This window comes from Schistocerca piceifrons, chromosome 4 (genome assembly GCF_021461385.2).
Source record: "Schistocerca piceifrons isolate TAMUIC-IGC-003096 chromosome 4, iqSchPice1.1, whole genome shotgun sequence".
Taxonomy (NCBI): domain Eukaryota; kingdom Metazoa; phylum Arthropoda; class Insecta; order Orthoptera; family Acrididae; genus Schistocerca; species Schistocerca piceifrons.
The window spans coordinates 595,616,435-595,637,987 of NC_060141.1; positions in this window are offsets into that span (position 1 = coordinate 595,616,435).

Consider the following 21,553-nt stretch of genomic DNA (forward strand, 5'->3'; position numbering starts at 1 on the left):
TGAAATTTTAACGGAACAATGATCAATGTTAAAATAAATGTCCAAATATAAACTGATTTATTTCTTCTTATTTAAATTTTCTTTATATATATATATATATATATATATATATATATATATATATATATATATATATATATCACCGGTTATCGTAAGATGAGTACTAAAAATTACAATTAATGTTAGTCTGGTTGGGAATTTGGTAAGCTAGACTGGATACCTGGTGTAACAGATGCTCAGTAATCCAAGGTTAAGTTCCTCAGATAGCTCACAGCTTTTAACCCACTTTTATGGTCTTGAATATCAGCACCACTTTCAGAACAAATTAATACAACACATTACAACCTGTCTTACGTGTAGTCCGTAAAGACAAAAGAGTGGAGGCATGGTATGCATGTGAAATACTTAAGAGTAGTTTGGAATAATGATTTCTCTATTTCAGGAACTTTTGTGGGGAGAATTAAATGTCAGGCAGGTAATATTAAGGGTATCGTAGTGATCTTCCGCAGTGACCAACGGTCACAATGAAACCACGTGTAGCAATAAGTTGAAATACTTCCGAGTGCTTAAGTTAAGCTGAATTACTAGCGTGTGTACTATAAGTTGGAAATATTTAAGAAATGGCGTGTGCCGGACTCGAAATTAGAGACGAGTACTTCCACGTGGTGAGTACTGTGTGAGTCTCAATCTGTGTATGAGACAAAGGATAATGAGAAGTACTCGTCCATGTTATCAGTTGAGGACTCGCGTGTGTGATGAATGTGTTCTTAATATTACTTTGCGTGTTATGTTTTCGTGTGACACTTGATTCAAACTATAATACGCTGAGAGAGAAGCAAGGTGAGTCAGCCGTCTATCCAGCAACGCTACTTGGCTTGCATTGCACAGGAAGACGTGCATATATCCTCCAGAGTTCATAGTAGGAAAGAAAAATTACGAAGTGGGGCAGTGTCATGTGAAACTGGGATAAATACTAATTGAAGTGGGAAAGCTGGAAGTGATGTGATTATAACGTTGTGAGTATTCTTTGTATTGTATGTTGCCAGTGTGATGTATTTCATGAAATTTAAGTATGTGTGGTTGGCATGGAAAAGTAACAAGATAGTTTCAGAGGCAGTGAGTTATGCATGTTCCTTTTTGTACCGTTCAGTCTGGAGGAAATTTTCGTGATGATGGGTGTGAGAATCGAAGTGTGAGATATAGCAAAAGATCCACCATCCTATCCAGAAAGTGCACTTTAGCGTTAAATAATTACGAGACCATAAGATAGAGAATCACCAATGTAAAGCCATGCCCACTGGGCGGAATTTCTCATGTGTTATTGTTGTAGGTTATAGAATTTGTGAGTTCAGGTTTTAGAATTTATCGGAATAAATAAGATAGTGAAAAGAAAAAGATTGGTGGCCTTTTCCTTCGAATAGTATGTTGTCATGATACCCAGAATTTATAATGTGTGCGCCATTCATATTCAGTGCGATGGCTACGTGTTGATCAAAGCCGTTAAATAAGAAAGAAAATGTGGTATTGCCAGTGCGTAGTGAACAGTCAGAGTTGTGTAAATTACTAATAGTCAGATGTGCGTTTCCGTTGCGTAATATCCAAACAGGAGAATAAGCTTTAACTTAATTGTGAGTACTAGAGTTCATGTTACTCGATAAATAAGAATGAGTTCACTCACTTGGCAGACCACTCATCTTGCAGGCCTGACTGCTTGATGCCACAGTATGAGCAAGGCATGTGGGTGCCTCTCAAAAAGAGCTGAGTTAATGGATCAACGACGAACTGAAACTGGTGTCTCGCGACGTCCGCCCCTAGTAGATACAACGAACAAAATGAGATAAATTAAAAAAAAGCACATTAGGGACATTACAGGACGACAATTTCAGCCTTACCGTCCCTGTACTGACCGACCAAGTGCAACGGGCATGAAACCCCACGTACAAACTAACATCTGGCACCTTGCTTGGATTCATCATTCTGGCAGCGACTCATGTGCTTACCTCAACTTGCGATATTGCAGTGTTAGTAATTGAGATACACTACCGGCCATGAAAGTAGCTACACCACGAAAGTGACGTGATACAGACGCGAAATTTAACCGACAGGAAGAAGATGCTGTCATATGCAAATGATTAGCTTTTCAGAGCATTCACACAAGGTTGGGGCCGGTGGTCACACCCACAACGTGCTGACATGAGGAAAGTTTCCAACCGATTTCTCATACACAACGAGCAGTTGACCGGCGTGGCCTGGTGAAGCGTTGTTGTGATGCCACGAGTAAGGAGGAGAAATGCGTGCCATCACGTTTACGACTTTGATAAAGGTCGGATTGTAGCCTGTCGCGTTTGCGGTTTATCGTATCGCGACATTGTTGCTCGCGTTGCTCTAGGTCCAATGACTGTTAGCAGAATATGGAATCGGTGGGTTCAGGAGGGTAATACGGAACGCCGTGCTGGATCCGAACGGCCTCGTATTACTAGCAGTCGAGGTGACAGGCATCTTATCCGCATGGCTGTAACAGATCGTGCAGCCACGTCTCGATCCCTGAGTCAACAGACGTAGGTAGACGTTTGCAAGACAACAACCATCTGCACGAACAGTTCGATGACGTTTTCAGCAGCATGGATTATCAGCTCGGAGACCATGGCTGCGGTTACCCTTGACGCAGCATCACGGACAGGAGCGCCTACGATGGTGTACTCAACGACGAACCTGGGTGTACGAATGGGAAAACGTCATTTTTTCGGATGAATACAGGTTCTGTTTACAGCATCATGATGATCGCATCCGTATTTGGCGACATCGCGGTGAACACACAATGGAAGCGTGTATTCGTCATCGCCATATTGGCGTATCACCCGGCGTGATGGTATGCGGTGCCATTGGTTACACGTCTCAGTCACTTCTTGTTCGCATTGAGGGCACTTTGAACAGTGGACGTTACATCTCAGAAGTGTTACGACCCGTGGCTCTACCCTTCATTGGATCCCTGCCAAACCCTACATATCTGCAGGATAATGCACGACCGCATGTTGGAGATCCTGTTCGGGCCTTTCTGGATACAGAAAATGTTCGACTGCTGCCCCGGCCAGCACATTCTCCTGATCTCTCACCAATTGAAAATGTCTGGTCAATGGTGGACGAGCAACTGGCTCGTCACAATACGCCAGTCACTACTCTTTATGAACTGTGGTATCGCGTTGAAGCTGCATGGGCAGCTGTTCCTGTACACGCCATCCAAGCTCTGTTAGATTCAATGCCCAGGCGTATCAAGGCCGCTATTACGGCCAGAGGTTGTTGTTCTGGGTACTGGTTTCTCAGGATCTATGCACCCAAATTGCGTGAAAGTGTAATCACATGTCAGTTCTAGTATAATATATTTGTCCAATGAATACCCGTTTATCGTCTGCATTTCTTCTTGGTGTAGCAATTTTAATGGACAGTAGGGTATATTACCTTGAAAATGTATTTCCAAAATTTCATTACTCTACATTAATTAGTTTTTGGCGAGTGATTTCTTTCTGTCATTGTGTTTGCGACGCCTATGTGTTCAATACTCGTATGTTATGGTTCATATTGCTCTTAATAACTACGTCGAAAGGAAAAGGAACTCTAACAAAATAGTAAGAACGTGCGGACATCCAGCTTAATCTGTACATTAAAATGCTGTGAAACTCCATACCGCCATCCATCATCCATGTACAGATATTATGAGCAAAGGAGACAGTACGAAATTTGCTACTTTCTGCACGTCACTTCAATCTGTCACGCAGCAGGTGTAAGTCGTCCGTAAACAGCTGTGACAGGCGTGTGCAGGGGTAGTGTTTACCATTCGCATTGTAGCGGCCGCGGCTGGCAGTCGTAAAGAAGCCGTAGGGCAGTGTGACTAACACTTAATAAATGGCCTTCCGCGGACCAGCCATTGTGCAGCATTAAACGATCCGTCGGCTCATAAACGCGCCACGGCGGAATGGCCGCCCACCCCGCGATTTCCTTGCATCCGGTGGGGGCGGGGTGGGGCGAGGCACCCTCTAGCACAGCCCCACCCCTCCTCCTTCCCGTTCCGGCCGGTAATGGCGCTGGCGGGGCGCGGGTGACCGCACGGCGCCTTTATGACGACCCCTCACCGCATACCCCTCCCCGCACAATTCCTCACCCACTAGGCCCTTCAGTGTGAACGGCAGCGCTGACGCTGTCACACAGCGCTTCCGGTAGTAATTTAGCAAATGCCCGCATCAAGCACCTAGCACTCGAAGGTAGAGTAAACACTTTTTGATACATACAATTATTTTCATAATAGCAATAAGAGCTAATAGCGAGTCCTACAAAACTGTTGTTAAGCTGCGTAGAAATAAACGACCTTGATGTAATCGCCTCGAATTTAACTTCAAATTCCATCTGTTTTTCCCGAAGGTATGCAGCCTTGAGAGCTAGGTAGCTCGGTTCTCATTCTCCGACTGCTTTAGAACGTACGTGAAATGTATTCCCAGTTGCGAATATGGACCATCTTCAACTGCGCAGCCGATCCACGAGAATGACAACTGGTGCCGGACTGGGACTCCAACACAAGTTTCTCACTTGTCGCGAGCAATCGACTTACCACATGGTTCAAATGGCTCTGAGCACTATGGGACTTAACTTCTGAGGTCATCAGTCCCCTAGAACTTAGAACTGCTTAAACCTAACCTAAGGACATCACACACATCCATGCCCGAAGCAGGATTCGAACCTGCGACCGTAGCGGTTGCGCGATTCCAGACTGTAGCGCCTAGAATCGCTCGGCCACCTCGGCCGGCTCTTACCACACGGCTGTCCAACCACGGCTCATGGCTAGATCCAAACTTCCAGATGTCGACAGCCATGTGTCTACATCCTGTACACGTACATCCATTATGTGTATTCACGTGCTGGGGAGACATTTTACTTGATAGTCGCTTGATACATACGATATTGCAGTGCCTGTGTTATTCCGTATTTCGATAAAGAGTTTCTTCGGATATGGAGGCACTGCTGCGATTACAGCCATTACGAGACCCGTGAAAGGTATTCACAGTTACGAATATGGACAACCATCAGCTGTACATTTGACTGATTACTGAAAATTTGTTGCGGATTGGGTCTCCAGCCCAGGTTTCCCGCTTTTCGCGAGCGATCGCTTTACCACTTTTTTTTATTGATCTCATTTTGTTCGTTAACAATCGCTGCATTTGTTTGGGGTGGACGCCCATATGACACCACATCAAGTTCAGCGTTGATCCACTCACTCAATTTTCTTACACTACTAGCCATTAAAATTGTTACACCACGAAGATGACGTGCTACAGACGCGAAATTTAACCGATAGGAAGAAGATGAAGAAGATGGTGTGATATGCAAATGATTATCTTTTCAGAGCATTCACACAAGGTTGGAGCCGGTGGCGACACCTACAGCGTGCTGACTTAAGGAAAGTTTCCAACCGATTTCCCATACACAAACAGCAGTTGACCGGCGTTGCCAGGTGAAGCGTTGTTGTGATGCCTCGTGTAAGGACGAGAAATGCGTACCATCACGTTTCCGACTTAGATAAAGGTCGGATTGTAGCCTATCGCGATAGCGGTTTATCGTATTGCGACATTGCTACTCGCGTTGGTCGAGATCCAATGACTGTTAGCAGAATATGGAATCGGTGGGTTCAGGAGGGTAATATGGAACGCCCTGCTGGATCCGAACGGCCACGTACAACTAGCAGTCGACATGAGACGCATCTTATCCGCATGGCTGTAACGTATCGTGCAGCCACGTCTGGATCTCTGAGTCAACAGAGGGGGACGTTTGCAAGACAACAACCATCTGCACGAACAGTTCGACGATGTTTGCAGCAGCATCGATTATCAGCTCGGAGACCATGGCTGCGGTTACCCTTGACGCAGCATCACGGACTGGAGCGCCTACGATGGTGTACTCAACGACGAACCTGGGCGCACGCATCCCTGTTTGGTGACATCGCGGTGAACGCACATTGGAAGCGTGTATTCGTCATCGCCATATTGGCGATCACCCGGTGTGATGGTATGCGGTGCCATTGGTTACACGTCTCAGTCACTTCTTGTTCGCTTTGAGGGCACTTTGAACAGTGGACGTGGATGCAGTTTAAAGGTGATTATGTATCAGTGCCGGTAGTCCCTCTGCTGAAGTCAATGAAAGCAGTAACTACTTTCCGAAAATGGACGGGCAGTACTCGATATGCTGCAATAATTTTGTATTAGTAATGGTGATCATGATTTCCTTCTATCCCACAGCCTACATTCTCGACTTAGATCACTCTTCTTGATACTATTCTAAACGCTAAGCATTAATTCACAATTGATGCTTCTAGCAAAACAAGAATCTCTTGTTATGGATGGGGCTGTGCACCTGAGAAGAACTTCACGAAAATACTGTTTTTAACTTTCGGAATTATTCATTAATATAATTTTTCTGTAATATCATACTTAAAGTGCATCAACTTCTTTCTTCTGCAATTCATTCACTGAATATATACCTAAAATAGAGGGAATTTCTGTGTTTTATGGAGAACTCGAGTATTGAATGAACTTATTTTTGATCAGTTTTTTTTGTCAGTGTCAATTTACTACATACATCTTATTTAATTTGGTAATTTTTTAAAATTTCGCTTTGAAGATAATAAGGCCCTTTGACAATCTATTTACAAGGTATTTCGATACTATACTTCCTAAGGTAGTCTTACAGTTTATTTCTGCATGTTAGCTGGTTCTTATTTTCGATTTCAGTTTCTTTGATTTGTCATACATTTACCCAATCTAGATCGTAAGAAACTTCTACTTTCCTGTAGTACTGAGTTATACTCTTCTGTCTAGGGAAATTAATTCTTATATGTTTCCCATGGAGCTACATTCTAATTCTAACAATCTTTGCTTCCTTAAAACATAACAAATCATGTCCACTAAACATCACGCTAGTACATGTAACACGTGTAGCCGTTATAATGGCATCAATTCGGCTAGAAAGAGAGTCAGCAAGTTCCTTCAGCTGTGCCAAATCCAGTTGGAACCACTCAACGTTTAATAATTTTTTCATCATGTGGGGCCTCAGTCATAATATATTTCTTTAAAGTCAGTACCGCCATTAGACCTTTTTTCTTATTTGCAGTGTTACATTTACACGATCATGATTTCGGCTTCAAACTGCCATTATAAAGTGTTCTATGTGTAATAAAGTGCCTAAGATGTCATTCAGTCAAGATGGTATACTCAGTGATAAAACAAAGCAGTAGGCTTTACCAGAAATATCGACCCTTAGACAATGTGTCTAATAGTGTATTTTACATACGACAGTATGCCATCTTAGGCACTGTATAACACTTAAAACACTTGATAATGGCACTTTGAAGCCGAAATAATGATCGTGTAATTGTGACACTGCTAATAAAAAACAGTCTAATGGCGGTATTGACTTTAAAGCCACTCAATGTTGATTAGCTCCTCTAGTGGTGCCAAATTCCGGGGGTGATGACTCCTACATTTTACGAAATCTATTCGCATTTAGCGAATCTGAACTGACATCAGGTGTCTGCAACACATGAAAATTTGTGCCAGATTAGGACACGAAATCGGATTTCACGCATGTCGCTAGCACTCGCCCTAACCACTTCGGCTATCCGAGCTCTCCTCCACGACCGATCCAGACGTCCATATGTCACTGAGTCCATAGCCCTTACATTCGCGCATTTCATGATTACGGCACAGGGAGAGTCAAATATTTTATCATTTTAACCTGTCGTGTCATGGACACATCATGGAATTCACTTTTTTTTCTTTTTTTTACATCATCAGTCTTCTGACTGGTTTGATGCGGCCCACCACGAATTCGACTCCTGTGCCAACCTCTTTATCTCAGAACAGCACTTGATACCAATGTCCTCATCGATTATTTGCTGGATGTATTCCAGTCTCTGTATCCCTCTACATTTTTTGCCTTCTACAGCTCCCTTTTGTGCCATAAAGTCATTCCGCGATGTCTTAACAGATGTCCTATCATTGTGTCCCTTTTCCTTGTCAGTGTTTTCAACATATTCCTTTCCTCTCCAATTCTGCGCAGAACCTCCTCATTCCTTACCCTATCGGTCCAGATAATTTTCAGCACTCGTCTGTAGCACCACATCTCAAGTGCTTCGATTCTCTTCTGTTCCGGTTTTCGCACAGTCCTTGCTTCACTACCATACAATGCAGTGTTCCAGACGTGCATTTCTTCCACATACTTACGTCTATTTTTGATACTAGTAGACTCATCTTAGCCAGGAAAGCCCTTTTCGCTATTGCTAGTCTGCTTTTCACGTCCTCCTTACTCCGTCCATCATTGGTTATTTTGCTGCCTAAACTTCATCTACTTCGTAACCAGCAATACTAATGTTAAGTTTCTCGCTGTTATCAGTTGTCCTACTTCTCATTACTCTTTCTTCGATTTACCCTCAATCCATATTCTGCACTCATTATACTGTTCATTCCATTCAGCAGATGATGTAATTCTTCTTCAGTTTCCCTCAGGGTAACAATGTCATCAAAGAATACTATCATTGATATCCTTTAACCATGAATTTCAATTCCACTCCTGAACTTTTCTTTTACTTCCGTCATTGCTTCTTCGATGTACAGACTGAATACTAAGGGCCCTTACACCCTTTCTAATCCGAGCACATCATTCTTGGTCGTCCACTCGTATTATTCACTCTTGGCTCTGTAAGTGTTGTATTTTACACGTCTCTTCCTGCAGCTTAGCCCTATTTTTCTCAGAATTTCGAACACCTTGCACCATTTTGCAATGTCGAACGCTATTTCCAGATCGACAAATCCTATTGACGTGTCCTGATTTTTGTTTAGTCTTACTGCCATTATCAACTGCAGCGTCAGAATTGCCTCTCTTGTGCTTTTACCTTTCCCAAAGCCAAACTGATCATCATGTAATACATCTTCAATTTTCTTTTTCAGTCTTCTCTGTATTATCCTTGTGAGTATGAAATTCGTTCCATGTCTATGTTATTCTTGTCATTATGAAATTCATTCAGTGTGTCTATTATTCTCGTCATTATGAAAGTCCTTCAATGCCTACGTCATCGATTGCAAAGAACCATCACGGGGGACTCATCTGCTCCCTTCAGTGACTGCCGGGGCTCCCTGCAGGCCGCTCTCGTCATCCACCGGATTTCCCGCCAGAGAAAACGGCACTCACCGAAGCCGGCGTGCGTTACTTCTTCGCGGATCGGCTGACATTTTTATGACGCACTTATCGGCGTAATCGCCGAACTGCGTAGCTCTCGCCGCCCGACTGCACTCTACCGCTCCGTCCTCTCAACCTCTACATTACTCCTATCAATCCACCCTCCCCCTTTCTTTTTCCTTCATCTAAACCGGAACTATCGTCCACGTTCAGTGACTATTACTTCCTAAAGTACAATAAATCGGGCGAGAGATCGCAAGTTAGCCGCCGCCGACCCAGTCCCCCGGATGGATGAGAATAAAATACTTTATTTGCGCTCGCAGGACGAGATAGCTGCTTGTCTGAAGAGTATCGTTTCACATTAGACAATAACTTAGGCGCATAACGTCAGAACAAGTACTGTGTGAGATTTCGCATGTTTCCGCAATATATAGTTCTGTTCAAGAACCTCACCGCCGTTTTTGTTTGTTAAAGTAAAGAGATACACAGACAGTTTGAGGTAAGACATGTGTCACATTTGGACGTGCTAAAGTGCTGCCCATAATGGCTGGTCAGTGGTAAAGCTAACTCGGATGCTTGATGGTTGATAAGCAAATCGGTTCAGCAGGGCTTCAATCATTTGACTGTTCTGTACTTTCCTGGTGACCTGTATCTATTACATTGTACCTGCCACACTTTGGCAATCAATTATGTAAAATTTCCTTCAATATTTTAGATGGATCTGTTGTTAGCTCCACGTGTTGCTTCAACGCGATCAGTTAGCGTCATTCTGTGTTGAGTGTTGTTTATGTGTTTGTGCGTTTGTGTAGCATGAACTTGAACTCTGCCGATAAACACTGGGAGGTAGTTCTGGGAGAACCTTGGTACGAGTATTAAGGACATATGGTCTCCTGTGTCTCATTACCTAGTGATAAAGTTCGGTTTCTTATCCCCATAATCTTTTTTTTCTGTGAAAAATCACGAAAATATGCAGTCGCTATAACGGGGAATTATCTGGTTTCCCGTAGGCGCCTATGCTGTTACCACCGCAAGAACAGCACAGAAAAGCGATGCCGTATCGCTCTTCCGTTGCATTTGGGCTGCATATCAGCCAGCTTTCACCAGTAAGGCTGTCACACTACTGGGAATCACTGTTAACGTGCAATTACCAGTGCCGGAAAAACAAATCCGAAACAGCACAGAGCAGTACTGAAGGCTAGGTTTACTATCACAAAACTAAGATATGTTGCTCCCACCAACTGAGAGCGTGATGCGATGTTGAACAGAACCCTTCTGCTTTTTCTGTCGAAATCTTCCCGGCTTTTGACATTCGGAAGTGTAAATTTTCCTCCAGTTGCTCACAATTTTCGTCTTTAGCTGTTTTTGTTTCTGTCGTTGACACAGTGCCTATGTTACGAATGGTAGTATTTCAGCAGTCGTGCACATTATTCTCTACTTTCAGTCAAGGATAGACGTTTCCAAACACACATATCTCATCTGCACTATTATTACTGTTCTAATTCATCTTTAACATATATATCATACTATTGTCAGCTGAATTATACCTCGCACTTTCAATGACAGATAATTTCCATTCTAATTTACCCATTGGAAAATGGCCAGCAATCCAATAGTGATTAGGAAGTTGTAGGGCTAGGCCATCAAATAACCATCACTTCACAATAACAAATTTGTTGAAATCAATCGGTAATGCCCGCATTAAATGAAAAGATACAAATGGTGGCCCAGAACTCTACAATGCGATTATAAATGCCATCAGATGTCCAGTTACCACTATACATGTCAACCGAGTGTGGACAGGACTCAAACCCAAAACCAGTTCACAGTACTGAATGCTCCTTTCTGCAGGGTGCTGGCTAAATAGCGTATTACTGCTACTTTTAAAGCATACAAATAGAATACATTCATTAAATGCACGAAAAACTGTTCACAAAAAGTGCTGGCTCTGCAGAGTTTTGCAGGATTATACATTGCATTGCCTGCGCCCAGAATTATGTTTCAATCTTTCACAATTCTAGTACATAATTTAAACCGCATAAATAAGAATAAGAGTAAGTGCTAGTACCTAACGCATATAACTATTTATTCTTGAACAATAACCCAACAAGTCCATGAAAACCTGGTACAACCATAGTACAACTGGGTTGAAAATTGCATGGAACAGCGCAGATGTGGAAGCCTACTCTAACAGAACTAAGCAAAAAATACAGAATGGTTCAAAAATAGTTCAAATGGCTCTGAGCACTATGGGACTCAACTTCAAAGGTCATTAGTCCCCTAGAACTTAGAACTAGTTAAACCTAACTAAACTAAGGACATCACACACATCCATTCCCGAGGCAGGATTCGAACCTGCGACCGTAGCGGTCTCGCGGTTCCAGACTGCAGCGCCTAGAACCGCACGGCCACTTCGGCCGGTTACAGAATGGACATTGACAAATTACAATACTCACATAATAAATGTCTTAAAACCGGACAGACTCACTCAGCAACTTTAGAACATCTGTACCACGTAAATATATTCTCTTCTTACAATCCGATTCTCAGCCGAATAAATGGATAATTTAAACCTTGTGAAAATAACATTTCATTCTGTCCCGAGATAATTGGAACAAATTAACGGGGAGGAGGAAATTAACACCTAGCAATAAATAATTAATCAATTCTTTTCAGTCTGTCGGTACCAGTAACAAACACCAAGTGAACAATCGGATGCACACCAATGGGGAGTGAAGTACCGCAGACAGCACTAAATCACACTGCACTGTATGTTACCGTACAACTTCGCGGTACAAGGTCACAGCAGCAGGAAATGTTCTGAAAAGTGCTTACCCAGTCAGTTCTGTTTGTTTGAACAAGGACTGTTCCAAATGGTAACTGGTACACCCGTCTTCATTTGGTTCTGCCCTGCGACCTTATCATTCCTTTGCACGATGTCCGGCTACCCACTTTTGCGTCCTGTTTGCACGCGTGCGTAGGGAGCACACATCCGTCGTGCAATCGCCACGTAGTGCTCTGGAGGCGCCCATTCTGCTTACCTTCTTGGAATTGACTCTGAACTGCTGTTGGCAGCTGGGTATCTTGAAAAATGTTCGTTTGAAATGTGACTGAAATTACGTGACTGACAGTAGTCTGAAATACTACTGTTACAACGAGAATGGCATCTCGTCGCTTTGCCCTGTACTGAACTTTTCTGACTGCGAGTATGTAAATTTTGTATAGCTGTGAGAATGTAAACTGTTAATAACTTTAAACCAAACCAAAACTGCATGAATTTAAGTAACACAAAAACTCAATCTGATGCAACACTATTGATATGAAATTGACCCTGGTAGCAAAACAAAGTTGATCAGTTTGAAAATAATGGTCCGTATGCTTAATGAATGCTATCCTCGAAATAATAAAATTTCTTTCCTTTATTTGCACAATAGTAACGTTCCTCGCACTCTCTCTGTTATTACTTTAAGTTGTACTGTGCAAGGCTGTTGTGCAAGGCTGTTGCTTAGCATACATTTTAATTAAATCGAATATAACGGAGACAATAACTTGTTGAGCAAAACAGTTAATAAAAATGATATGGATCTGGAAACTGGTATTGACTTGGGTAAGTAACAATGAAGCACTAGAATGAGATTTTCACTCTGCAGCGGAGTGTGCGCTGAAATAAAGCTTCCTCGCAGATTAAAACTGTGTGCCGGACCGACACTCGAATTCGTTCGAGTCTCGGTCCGGCACACAGTTTTAATCTGCCAGGAAGTTTGAACGTGGCACTAACTTTAAGATCTGTATTTTGACTCGTTGAAAATTAATAATATTCACAGTTAACATACTCAATAAACTGATTACACATTAACAATGAGCTTTACAGAATTATTGGATTTGAGTGCTATACATTGTCTCAATCAACACTTATGAATACGCGCACTGCATTACTAACAAAACAACTTTCTTTACCTTAATTATTTACAACTTCTGTGGAGATTCCGTTCACAGTTAGCAAACATCATAGTATCTTGCAAATGAAAAAATCATTACTGGCCATAGCCAGTAAGTATACATACAGCACACATCATATACACGTCTTTACACTTGAGAGTTCTCCATACATCTCTCGATCTAAAGTTACTCTAACACGTTACCCATAACACCTTGAATCAGCGATCGCTCTTGAGCAGCGACACTACCACACAATCGATACTACACTCGACCATCTCTGCTTCAATATAACACTCTCTTTCAAAACTTGAATTAATTTGCACTGTTTATGTACCTTTCAATCTTTTTTCTTGAAGGCCAGACCGAGAGTCCTTCTACATGTACGGTATGTCTGTAAAAACTTAAAAGTCACCGCGTACGCCCTCTTGGGAGTCGTATGTGAAGCCTTTGATGAGTAGCAGCCAAAGAGCATTATCGTTATTACCATTAAGAACCAGTGGAGCTCACACCGCTTTACTCGAATTATGTACGTGTTTTAGACTACTCCCTTATCGTTACACCTCAACCGCGCGGGGTAGCCGTGCGGTCTGGGGCGTCTTGCTACGGTCCTCGCGGCTGCCCCCCGCCGGAGGTTCGAGTCCTCTCTCAGGCATTAGTGTGTGTGTTCTCCTTAGCGTAAGTTAATTTAAGCTAGATTAAGTAGCGTGTAAGCCTAGGGACCGATGACCTCAGCAGTTTGGTCCCATAGAACTTACCACAAATTTCCAATTTACACCTCATGGTAAGTCAGCAGTTTCAACATCTTATTTCAGCCTACTACATCGACTTGTGTACTGAGGTCAAATGATGCATTTATAACAGCCCATTGTTCCTTGTAAATCCTTTTATATCAAGTACTACGACTCACTTGCTATTTGTGACTCCTTTGACTTCCGTGAAGCCTACACGATCTTTGGTTTTTGTTATATGGGTGCGCAACGTTTCCTGAGCAGACTCATTTCCTCCAGTGGTGCAGTAGCTGATAATAAACACCAATTGGCGCGATGCCGTGAAAAGCACTCCACAGACCAGGCCGCCGCCTTCCAGCTACTTTTCCTCAACAGAGCGCTTACACATCTCAGGCAAAACTGAACTTCTAACAAGTGTCCACAACACTGCCAGCAAGTAACTATCCTTCCCAGTAATGGAGCCTACCCCTATATCACTATCTGACGGTGCTTACACTCCCTCTGCAACTTTCCAGAGACATACACGACAGGTAAAATCGATTAAGAGTGCAAAGGATGCCGAGCGCACATGCCACGATCCTTCCCTCCTTAAGCTGGAACCAGTTGGGGCGGGAGTGGCAACGTATGAGAGGGTTCCTCACCATCTTGCTTCCAAGTCGCGACCTTCAGTTAGATGAAATGATTCCTCGCCAATTACCGGTGGAGGGGTCCTGCATGCACAACGCTTACTGGGATGTGATTCGGACCATTCTGTATGGTCCCACAAACGATGGCAACATCTTAGAAGCTACCTTCTGTCCCCTCTGCTTTGCGACCAAAAGGTTTTCAAGCTGAATCTGTCACAGTGAGATCGAACACCTGCCGTTGTTGCGCCAGGTAGTCTGCCTCCAGTGAGTAAGTTTGATGTTAGTTCTTGGAGATAACCAATTCTTCTTAATGACCTTGGATAGTTAACCTGAGGAAGGAGGTCATTAACTGACCACAGTTTGGAATACAGCTAGTTAACGGGGAATGTGAACATACATTTGGAGGGAGTTGTCCTATGAGTCTCATGCAAGTCTGTGTTAAATGCAAAATTAATACGTCTGCGACTTTCCATGGCAGATGATCAAGGCCAACTGCATTTTACACACTCTGTGAATGAGGGCTGTGAATCGTAAGGGTTGGTGGTTACATGAAAAATGGCGCTGGTAAATTCAAGGGACATAAAAGCTAGGAAATTGTCACTTACCAGATAACGATAGGGAAAATGTGTCTAAGATGCTTTATGTTATAGAGCCTGCCGTGACAAAAGCTGATGACGTCATCCAAGATGGCGGCCGTGACGTCAGTTAATGACGCAAGTACTGTTATCCAAGATGGCAGTCGTTCCGTGAGCTGATGACGCAAGTACCGTTATCCAAGGTGGAGGATAAGTTTGAATTTTGGCGGGAAGATAGGTCAGTTGGGCTACCTCCACTAACCCAACCCCCTCTCCTCACACAGGAAACGGCGAGAAGTTCATATTCCATCAGGACAAAGCAACACACCATGGCTACCTCCACTAACCTACGAAAATGGCGGGAAAAAAGGGCACTTGGGCCACCTCCTCTGACCTCAGTCGCCCGACCACCACCTCTTCCTCGGAATTGGCAGGAAAAGGACATAAGTTTTTACTATACGTGCATTCTTTATTTAAACAATTGTTGGCTGCACCATCATCAAGTGTGTTCACCACATGGTCCAGAGTCCAACTGACCTAGTACACAGTACCGCCACCAGAGGGCACTGTCATCCCTTCAGTGATGTAATCCAAGATGGCGGTTTCGGATGGGCGAAAATGGTGCGAACCAGTGGGAACCCTTAATACAGTCACGTGTTAGACTTCAGCCAGTAGAATGGCAGTATCCGGTAACGTCATTGGAGGCAATATAGGGCTGGCTCAGCAGCTCTGGGACCTCAGTCTTGCTCAGTCAGCAGCAGCAGTAGAAGAAGAAGAACCATGAAGCATCAACAGCAGTCGCAATCCTACATGGCCCTGCAGAAGAGAAGGAAGTGGAAAAGTAAGTATCCATATCACATCTTTCTCTGTGGTTAGCATTATTATTATTATTATTATTACTGTAGCCTGAGCAACAAAAAATATAAAACCACTACAAAACCAATACTTGATGGCGACAACTGCAACAACAACAACACCAGCAGCCATAGTCGATGTACTCGCTCGTTGGGGTCTTCACAATACTGCGGGATTCAATTGTTCACTGCTTTATGCTCAATGTCAATACCATCACCGCTTGTTGTTGTTGCCGTTTTCGCCACCAAGTATTGGTTATATAATGGTTTTATGTTTCTTGTGGCTCAGGCTTTTCGCGAAATTATGTACATCATTCATGTCTACTATTTCACGGTACGTTTCCCTGTCATTAACTGAATAATTTATAGGTTTTTTGGTAGGTCTTAGGAAAATAAGATTCACTAAGCCAGGTGTTCTCTCCAACCGTTTATCACCAATCTATATTGTGTCATCAGTTACAGGATCAGGATGCATACCTAACATGTACAGTTATCCCCTGGTAACGCCGAATGTTCTATCTATCTGACAAGGGGCGTGAAGGATAGTGAATTCCTCAATGGCGACACCTTCGATCCATGTGCCCTAATCTCAGCAACCATAATTTCCCACCTACTGCTTTCCGCGCTTGAATCACTTTCTGATTTGTTGACAACTCGGTGTATACTAATCAGACGTCTCCGCAGCGTGAGGCTTTATATATCCGCTCATCTTCTTCCTCTTACTATTTACCTGTTCCCCTTCTCGACAACAAGGAACTCTACATCTATTTTCCCCTCAATAGCCTCGACCTTTTCAGTTAAGTCGGCTACTTTCTTACCGACTTCATTAACTAACTCATTTAACGCATTCACAATTCTCGGAAGAGTCTGGTAATACGTCTTTAGTTCCCTGCACACACTTTACACACAATAACCTGAATTTTCGCATCCATGTACAGGCGAATGTTCTGTCTGTGTACACCTACTTTCTCGGATTGAGAGCTAGATATGCGCGTGAAATTGTCCATGTTGCAGCGTATACTGATGTACTAACCTCTCTTACCGTGCTATGTATGCATAATCTCTTGAAAGTTTCGCCTGTACCTACCATCACTCAGTTTTCTTGTCTATCAATAATTAGAAAACCATACTGTGAATGATTCCAGCAATCAGCACGTATCTTTACAAAATCATTGAACAACATGTCAGTTCAGACATGTGCCTGGTAAATGTGTTTTAAATTAAGGTTGTCTTGTTTGAAGGCTATAATGAGCTTTGCATTTTCCCTAACCAACTGTTTCAGGATTCTGGAATATGTTTGGCTCAGATAAAATAAATCAACATCCATATGACGACCGAAACAGAAATGTTTTCGAATTTAATCTTGGTTTTCCACAGGAAAGAGACTTCCGTTCTTCTTCTTCTTCAGGTCATTTTTGCATCTTCACAGGACCAGTCACCGACAACAAAGTCATTGTAATGAGGATGTTTAATCCACCCTGCCATGATACTAACTACGCCACGTACTGACAAGTAGTCGGCTTATATAGAAAGATACACTAGAAGGGATATATAACCCATGAAGAGTAATTTGATGATTCATTTATGTGAATAACTGGTGTAGCATTGAAAAAATATTAATAAGCGTAATACTTTGACTATAATGAGAGAGGTATGAAATAAAACATAAATACATTTTGAGATTATGTATTCATACATTATTTATTTGTTTAAATATCATACATAGGATGTAGAATTTCAATAAAATTATCATTACAATCTGTATGTATCTTCTTCTTTGCGCCTGTACAGTATTTCCCAAACGGAGTTTTTTGACATGCAATAAATTCCGCGCGCATCTCTCTCAAACTAATGGATGCCTCACAGTACTCAGGTTTTTCACATGCACATTTAATCTATTTCTTTTTCGGTTCAGCGTTCATGTGCAAACAAACGTATGCTTCAAATCATCAACACCTACACTGCGCACTCGTAGGAAGTTTACATCATTGTTTCCAGAGTCTATGCTTGGCAACCAGCGGTTCAATCTATCCAAAGCAAGACATAGCGCAGTATCCAGATCGTATAACTTCATAACCCAGGCGTGGCTTAGATTAATACAGTTACCATCCGATTTCACGAATAGTGCACAGTCATCATACACTGTTGTAATAGATAGTGTCACACCAGTAACGCGAATGTCTGGGGCAGAACGAATTGGATAATACTCCGTAGTCATCTGCTGACTGATGTAGCGTTCTTTACGACATATTTCGTCCCAGTCAAACTCGGATATTGACACTTTAACACGCGTTGATGTATTTTCAATTTCTATTCTCGCATGCAAGCCTCAGAGATGACGTGCTTCTATAACAACGTTTACACGTTTCGTTCCACAGGGAGTTAAATTGTATGTGGAACTGAAAGGCATTGGTGTCCTCGATGTCTTCTTACCCACAACATCTGCACTCTGTGGCTGCACTAGGACAGGGATGTTCTGCTGGGATGGGTCATATGTTGGTGACCAGTACCGTTCTCGAAACTTCATGGCAGATTAAAACTGTGTGCCCGACCGAGACTCGAACTCGGGACCTTCGCCTTTCGCGGGCAAGTGCTCTACCAACTGAGCTACGAAGCACGACTCACGTCCGGTACTCACAGCTTTACTTCTGCCAGTACCTCTGGAGTACTGTTCTCGATCTTGCTGTTGTTTAGGCCCACCAGCAGTGTTCGATATATTGGGAGCAGATCACGTGTCTTCATCACACAAACCAATAATTGGGACAAACAACAGCAGCTCCTGGTCCTGCTCCAGCTATGGGCTATGTGCGTTACAGGATACCATGTGGTCGCTACAGGTTCAGATGTGCTGCAGGTTGTTGCTGCTGCAGATCCAGAGGTTGCTGCAGGTCTCGACAAAATGGCAGCCGAGGATGCTACAGGTCCAGACGTAGCAGAGATCAGCTTGTTCGCACTCATCCCTGCGGGCTTGGACACGTCGAGGGCTACTGCTGAACAAAGACAAGGAAGCATCACACATGGACCAAGAGGCGAAAACAATCAATAGTAACAACAACAACAATAATAATAATACTAACCACAGAGAAAGATTTGATATGGGATACTTACTTTTACGTTTGCTGCTGTTCTGTAGGGCCATGTTGCATCGCGACTGCTCTTGGCACTTCATGGTTCTTCTTCTGCTGCTGCTGACTGACTGAGCAAGACTGAGGTCCCAGAGCTGCTGAGCCAGCCCTATATCTCTGCCAATGACGTTACCAGACACTGCCATCCTACTGGCTGAAGTCCAACATATGACCAGAGTAAGGGTTCCTATTGGTTTGCACCATTTTCTCCCACCCCAATCCGCCATCTTGGATTACGTCAGGGAAGGAATGACAGCGCTCACTGGTGGCAGTACTGTGTACTAGGTCAGTTGGACTCTGGACCTCGTGGCGAACATACTTGATGGTGGTACTGCCCCTAGTTTGTTTAAATAAAGAATGCATACAAAATAAAGAGTTATGCCCAGCACAGGCTGAGTCCTATGGCAGCCAGTCCCTAGCAAGAGGTGGCGGTCGGGTGACCTAGGTTAGTGGAGGTAGCCCAAGTGCCCGTTTTCCCCGCCATTTTCTCAGGTTAGTGGAGGTAGTCATGGTGTGTTGCATTGTCATGATGGAATTTGAACTTCCCACCATTTTCTGGGTGAGGTGAGGGGGTTAGGTTAGTGGGTGTAGCCCAATTGACCTATCTTTATGCCAAAATCCAAACTTCCCTCCAAATGCTGCAACCTTGGATAATAGTACTTGTGTCATCAGCTGACGACCGCCATCTAGGATAACGGTACTTTGGGGTGGCACACCTATGGCCTCACTACTTACCTATATCTTTTTTATCTGTAAGCCTGAGGTTCATCGTCCCACCTTCAATGAACACACAATGACCAAGAAAGAAGATCTCTTCATTGGTAATGTTGACCTTGCCAGATTTTGCAGTCATTCCCTTTTCCCAGAAGCAGTGAAGGTTGAACGGCTTGACCCTATATGAACCAGGTGCCCACTCAGGGTTTTTCTGTAAATAACCACATAGTCCAAATAGTTATCAACACACTTAAATTCTAAGTCACCCAGCATAGAATCTAGTAAGTACAGTAATACAGTTTCTCTGGTAGCCATTCAAACAGAACTGAGTCATACTGCAATAGGTACCATTCCTTGTAAAAAGCAGTAACTCCAGTTGCCATGTGGCACAGAACAGAATGGTAAAATTTTGCGCACTCGAAAAAAAAAAAAAAAAAACCAATTGAAAAGGTCGGGCAGTGATACAGATTCCTGAATCATCTTTTGATTCAGTGTCCTATAATACACTACTGGCCAGTATTCTTCCCTGCTGGGTTTGGAAACCAAAAAGACCGATGATTTGTAGGGCAGAACCAATGGTCGTATTTCACCATCAACCAAAAGCTGATCAAAAATCTTCTTAATTCTCTCGTCTACATTGGTGATAACAAGTAAGTTGCCTTCCAAACCGGCACCTCATCTGTCAGTGAGATATTATACTGGATTTTGTCAGTGACTCGCATCCTGTCGGTGAGTACTACAGCCCGCTCTTTACTCCAGTGAGATATATCAAATGGCGACTGCTCTGCCTCTACTGAGTACACCCAACTTATTATGCTGGTGTCTGCACGATAAATAACTAAATGTGAACAATAAACACCTCTTCGGCTTAGTTTAACGTGCACCCAGTGTGCTCAAGGAAATCGCACTCAAAGACGATGACAGTGGTGAGTCCGTGAGTAATGGTAAATTCAATGGGCAAAAAGAGATGCTGAATTCCAAAACGCAGTCGCACCTTGTCCACCACTGGTAATGGGTTCTCATTCAAAATGCGACACACCATACTCTATTTTTCTATACCAGTTAACTTAGAAATGTGAGAAACGTGACTGTACCATTGCCAGTTCGCCAGTGACACAAACTACCAGGATCTAACAGCGCACAAAGTGGTTCGTGATTCACGGTAGCACACACAGATCGTAAAGTCACCTCGTGTTGGAGTCCTGACTTTACTGCAACATTTTATTAATTCACGGAGACCTACACATCAGTTGCGCCTGCACGGCGACAACTCTTATCACAATTTCCTCGTGGAACGGTTCAGTCCCACATTAAGTCCACAACTCGGTTGCACCAGAATCATGTCCTCGCGTTCTTAGATCTGACTTTAGTTTGATAATACCAGGTGACTGATCTTTTCTCTCACTTTCTAGAAATAGATGGAACTGCAACACTCTTCTCATCACTGAAGCGGGCATTTCCCAACTCAGAAAAGATTTGGAGCTTACTAGGAAAGAATATCCGCAACCTTTGCGCTAGATACATCTCTTCCAATTTTTGTTGTCACCATCTTCCTACTCACAAACGTAAAAGCCGTCATCGCGAAGCAGAAATCTTCAATATACTACACCAAAATTTCGTCATCTTATTGAACTTGATAAAAATATTGACTTGGTAAGTCACTGCAACATTAGAGTACTTTTTCTCTAACAATTTCCGTCAGAGCGCAGTCAGCTTCTGAAACATTTCTGCTTAGCTTCCCAAGAATCAGGGGATACATAACCTGAAAAATTACCGAAT